Source organism: Haemaphysalis longicornis, unplaced genomic scaffold (assembly GCF_048455015.1).
Source record: "Haemaphysalis longicornis isolate Haplotype H1 unplaced genomic scaffold, Haemaphysalis longicornis Haplotype H1 scaffold_5, whole genome shotgun sequence".
Lineage (NCBI taxonomy): Eukaryota > Metazoa > Arthropoda > Arachnida > Ixodida > Ixodidae > Haemaphysalis > Haemaphysalis longicornis.
The window spans coordinates 134,696,456-134,702,431 of record NW_027526385.1 but is presented as its reverse complement, the minus strand read 5'-3'; the positions used below and the strand labels follow the sequence as shown (position 1 = coordinate 134,702,431).

The 5,976-nt window shown below is 48.7% G+C and overlaps 1 non-coding gene across 1 annotated transcript; it reads right to left on the bottom strand.

The window, feature by feature from the left end:
• Positions 1 to 1,817: 1,817 nt before the first annotated feature.
• On the bottom strand, positions 1,818 to 1,890 carry Trnai-gau (transfer RNA isoleucine (anticodon GAU)). Its single transcript has one exon. It is a non-coding gene; the product is annotated as a tRNA-Ile (tRNA).
• Positions 1,891 to 5,976: the final 4,086 nt, after the last annotated feature.

Sequence of the window (5,976 nt, the reverse complement as noted above, 5' to 3'; positions counted from 1 at the left end):
GAAAAAATACCCGCCAGGTGGGATCCGAACCGACGACCTCAAGAATACCGGTCTGGTGCGGTAACCACTACGCTACCCGCGGGGCTACTTTAGCCTCCACTTTCTGGGGTATTTATGTTCAAGTGTTTTTGTTTCCTGCGCTTGGGGGTGGTAGCCAGCGCCACTCGGACTACTCGGGGTGAAGGGGACTTTCGTTTTAACCTCCGGGCCGAGACTCGACCGTCTACGACATGTCGAGAGTGGTCGACCAGCGTTGAACCCTCTTAAGCTCCCTATGGCACCAAGACTGCCAGAACAGAGGCCCTCGCTATGCATGTAGCGAAACAGGATAGGAAATGAGGGGCTCGTTGAAAATAAGACAGAAATAAGAATTGGCAGTCAAGAAGACCTCGGAAAGCAAAGGGGAGGATGTAGTAGCTCAAGATAAAGAATTTGGAAAATAAGAAAGTGGAGAAAAAATGCCCGCCAGGTGGGATCCGAACCCACGACCCCCAGAATACCGGTCTGGTGCGATAACCACTACGCTACCGGCGGGGCTACTTTAGCCTCCACTTTCTGGGGTATTTATGTTCAAGTGTTTTTGTTTCCTGCGCTTGGGGGTGGTAGCCAGCGCCACTCGGACTACTCGGGGTGAAGGGGACCTTCTTTTTAACCCCCGGGCCGTGACTCGAGCGTCTACAACATGTCGAGAGTGGTCGACCAGCGTTGAACCCTCTTAAGCTCCCTATGGCACCAAGACTGCCAGAACAGAGGCCCTCGCTATGCATGTAGCGAAACAGAATAGGAAATGTGGGGCTCGTTGAAAATAAGACAGAAATAAGAATTGGCAGTCAAGAAGACCTCGGAAAGCAAAGGGGAGGATGTAGTAGCTCAAAATAAAGAATTTGGAAAATAAGAAAGTGGAGAAAAAATGCCCGCAAGGTGGGATACGAACCCACGACCTCCAGAATACCGGTCTGGTGCGATAACCACTACGCCACCGGCGGGGTTACTTTAGTCTCCACTTTCTGGGGTATTTATGTTCAAGTGTTTTTGTTTCCTGCGCTTGGGGGTGGTAGCCAGCGCCACTCGGACTACTCGGGGTGAAGGGGATCTTCTTTTTAACCCCCGGGCCGTGCCTCGAGCGTCTACGACATGTCGAGAGTGGTCGACCAGCGTTGAACCCTCTTAAGCTCCCTATGGCACCAAGACTACCAGAACAGAGGCCCTCGCTATGCATGTAGCGAAACAGAATAGGAAATGAGGGGCTCTTTGAAAATAAGACAGAAATAAGAATTGGCAGTCAAGAAGACCTCGGAAAGCAAAGGGGAGGATGTAGTAGCTCAAGATAAAGAATTTGGAAAATATGAAAGTGGAGAAAAAATGCCCGCCAGGTGGGATACGAACCCACGACCTCCAGAATACCGGTCTGGTGCGATAACCACTACGCCACCGGTGGGGCTACTTTAGTCTCCACTTTCTGGGGTATTTATGTTCAAGTGTTTTTGTTTCCTACGCTTGGGGGTGGTAACCAGCGCCACTCGGACTACTCGGGGTGAAGGGGATCTTCTTTTTAACCCCCGGGCCATGACTCGAGCGTCTACGACATGTCGAGAGTGGTCGACCAGCGCTGAACCCTCTTAGGCTCCCTATGGCACCGAGACTACCAGAACAGAGGCCCTCGCTATGCATGTAGCGAAACAGAATAGGAAATGAGGGGCTCTTTGAAAATAAGACAGAAATAAGAATTGGCAGTCAAGAAGACCTCGGAAAGCAAAGGGGAGGATGTAGTAGCTCAAGATAAAGAATTTGGAAAATAAGAAAGTGGAGAAAAAATGCCCGCCAGGTGGGATCCAAACCCACGACCTCCAGAATATCGGTCTGGTGCGATAACCACTACGCTACCGGCGGAGCTACTTTAGCCTCCACTTTCTGGGGTATTCATGTTCAAGTGTTTTTGTTTCCTGCGTTTGGGGGTGGTAGCCAGCGCCACTCGGACTACTCGTGGTGAAGGGGAGCTTCTTTTTAACCCCGTGGCCGTGACTCGAGCGTCTACGACATGTCGAGAGTCGTCGACCAGCGTTGAACCCTCTTAAGCTCCCTATGGCACCAAGACTGCCAGAACAGAGGCCCTCGCTATGCATGTAGCGAAACAGAATAGGAAATGAGGGGCTCGTTGAAAATAAGACAGAAATAAGAATTGGCAGTCAAGAAGACCTCGGAAAGCAAAGGGGAGGATGTAGTAGCTCAAGATAAAGAATTTGGAAAATAAGAAAGTGGAGAAAAAATGCCCACAGCTCGACGTCACCTACATTGTGTATGATCAGGATAATACCTAAAGACACACTTAAACCATGTACAGCGCCTCTCTCTTCCTTTGTTTATTGGCTCTCCAATTTAACACCCCCTCTTCCAATAAAATTACACCATCTTCCCGTAGGATGCTTATGGTCGAGCCTGTTCCCTCCCTTGTTGTTGCGCCGTCCACACCTCCACTGTGCATGCGCGTCTCTCTTCCTTTCTCCTCCTTACACTACCGACGCTTCTCCTTACTCTAACACCACACACAAACTCTACTCACCATATTTACTTCAACTGTACTTACACACCAACCAACCCCAACGCTGCTTTGCATCCTCCTCAGGGTTCCCCTGAAGAGAAGATGGTGAAAATTTTTTTGTATAAGCATGTCGTTTTTAAGCTCCTCGATGTTGGAAAGAAATGTTTGTTTGGAGCATATTCGGGAGAAGCGATGTGCTTTACTATTGGGTACCCCAGTCTTTTAGTGCCTAATTAAACTACCTAAAAATGAAACTCTTGATGAGAGTATCGGTTTCTGTAAATGACGCGTAATTTAAATTGATTCACGGCGAATTGATGACGCAGAAGTTCCCTCAAAACAGGCGCATTGTAACGCACCTTTCTCATTCCACACACACCTTTAAACGCATGCTGCAGTGTTCTGTACTTGTAACTCCAATTAAGACTGGTCCTCCAGTCTAAACGTCAGTAAACATTTAGTTTTTTGAGGCGTGTGCATAAATCGGCAAAAAGAAAGAACTCAACTAAACTCAACAACAATTTTTTTTATTAAACCTGTACTCAATCAAACTTAAACTCAAAAAGCTCGTCTGTTCTGAAAATCCCTCATACTCATTTGTCCTCACGAGTATTCCTACTCAATGTGTACTCATAGTATTCAATCTGTAATCATGAGTACCTAATGTGTACTCATGAGTACTCAACCTGTATTCATGAGAACTAAATTTGTATTACTCACGAACACTCAATGTAATACTCAATACCCCAGGCACAAAAAGTGTCTGCGTAGAATTGACGTCTGTTCGTATGCAGATCACTGTCCGCTTATTCGCAGTCAGACCTGAACTTGACAGCGTTTACGGCGTAGCGTTAGTCGCGTCGCTTGTGTCGACGATCGTGTTCTTGTAGCTCGTTGCGTGTTTGATGCCTGTGGGAGCGTTGACGGCCGTTTTGTTAGCTGGTGAGCTGCGTGTTTGCAGGGATGGCATAGTTCGGTGCGTTGAGGACGTTGCATCGACTGAGGCGCGCGTTGCGTATGCTGCGGGAGGCGGTTTCCTTTTCGTTTAGCATGTGGTGGCATGGGGTCATCTTAGGGTGGCGTGGCGGACCAGTCAAAATTTTTGCGGCTTCGTGCTTGCTTTCACCGTTGTTGTTTCGAAAGTGAAAACGTTGTGGTGTGGAAAAAGGCGCAGTTCGTCACGTCTTTTCGCCCACATCCCATATCGTCGTAAGCGTCACTTCATCGGTAGCATGTTCGATGCCGTCGTCTGGATTGGGCTCATTCGTTGGCGTGCTTGCCGTGTCCATGTTGTCGCTCAGCTCAAGCTCGCCTCTTTTGTCCGTAGTTTGTAGAATGTTAGTCCATGTAACGGCGGCCAAAAGGCTGCCCCCTAAAACGACCGAAATCCGGCGTCGCCGTTTACAATCAAATTCACTTCGCTATGTAGCTGCGAATCCCTCTTGGTAGAAGGGAAACTTCCCCAGTTGGAATGTCGGCTTCAGCCCATATTTGTTTTTCAGTGTGAAGGCCATCTGAGCGACACTCTCACCAGTGTCTTTCACACCTACGTATGCGCCATCACCAGTTGCCGGTTCATGCGGGGACGGCTTGCAGCTAGAAAAAAGGGGTGTGCACGCACTGCTAGGCGTCATGCCACTACCGATGAAATGTCGGTTGTGCTGGTATTTAGATGTCGAAATTACAATTTTCAATGCTGTTATTCAGCTGTCCTTAATAGAGTGGTTCGGGTGTGGGTTGGTGTGTTACACAAACATCTTATACCTAGAGTAAGGTGCGTACAAGGTGGCAGAAACACTGACAGCCACATGTTTGTACACGAGAGTAAAACTCAAATGCTTCCAGATTTTAAATCTTTATGGGACGGATGCATGCTGTTCGATTGGAAGAAAAATAGCAATAATCGATGCGTTAGCCCAAACACAAGCGTGAATGGGTAAAGTAACAACAGAAAGGTACTGCCGCCACAATTACCGCCTCAAGTTCAACTCGGGGAGTAGCGGCGAATCACTTCCGAATGAAGAGCAAATTGCCCGCTTGCAAACCTGGCGTTAGCCAATATCACTTCTTTAAGGGTTTTAAGGGGATATTTTCGATTGCATTTGTCACTTCGCAGCATGCGAACATGACCAGTTACGGGTGTATGCTGGTGCAGGTTGGTAGTAAAGAACAGTGAGAGGGAATAGGGGAGGTGTGCATGTGAGGTATAGGTTCTATCGCCGTACTGATGGATGGCATGGCTGTTGTGCTGGTGCGAGCTTAACCGCGGACGTTAAACGGCCAATGGGACCTGTCCAGAGTCCTTAGTGGTATAGAGAATTGGGTTTGTGTGTTAGGCTATGTTCAGATTACCAACGCAAAGCCCGTATCGCGATCTATGGACGCAAAAAATACCATGTCACACCGTTCGGATAGCTGACACGTAAAATGACATCATAGTGTAAAGTTATTAACACAGTTGCAGCTACAGTCTGAACCCAGCATACACAAACAGTACGATGCTTACGACGCGGGATGGACACAGGGGTTCAATGTTTATCTGCAAGAACAAAGCTTGCATCCGTAAGAGGTTCATTGAGCTAATTGGATAGGAAATATCCTCCACGGCAAACTAGGGTAAAAATGTTTTGTTTCTGCACTCCGTGGACTGCGTCCAGCTTTACAGATCATCCTTCTTCATATAGTGGAAGGGCAGTAATTTTTAAAGGAATTTCTCCAGTAGCATTTAATGCCCTTGCCATACAGATTGCCACGACCATCCGCGATGTTATAACCGTATTTAAGCGGCTGAAATAGCTTCAGTCTCAGTGCGTCCACCTATTCATGTAGGAGACGCGTGCTGTTGTCGATGGTGACCAGCGGGAGACTATACGAGCGCTCATACGGGAGGATTTACACAAACAAACAGCGCCCAGCTACTCTAACACTCAGAGACATGCAGCTGTTCACGGCCGCAGCGAGACAGTTAGGGTGGAGCTGGAAATTTATCATACCCGCCATGCTGCATAAATACCGGCTGGGTTGCGGTCTTGCACGGGCCAAAGATTCAGTGATACCTGTGCGTACTAGAGCGCCCCTGGTGCCATTGTTGCTTCCCGAGTGTCACCACGCGTCTCTGCCTCTAGTATCACCATATGCGCGACCGACTACTGCCTGCTACTGCGGGATCGGAGGCAACAAATCTCGCTTCGGCGAGCTTCCTCTGGCGAGCGAGGGGACATGACCCATAACTTCAATTACGAGAGTCCGTACGGACCCCAAGTGATAACACCTCCTTCTTGTCCCATGCTCCCCGGGAAGGCGTTTAACCCCACCAGAGCTAGCGGCCATCACGACGACGTTCCCCTTCACCTTTCCGTCGCTCGTCACCTCCCCTTCGCCCATCCTTACACAACCCTGTTCAACGCGCGCAAATCTCGACGCAGCAGTTTTTGGAT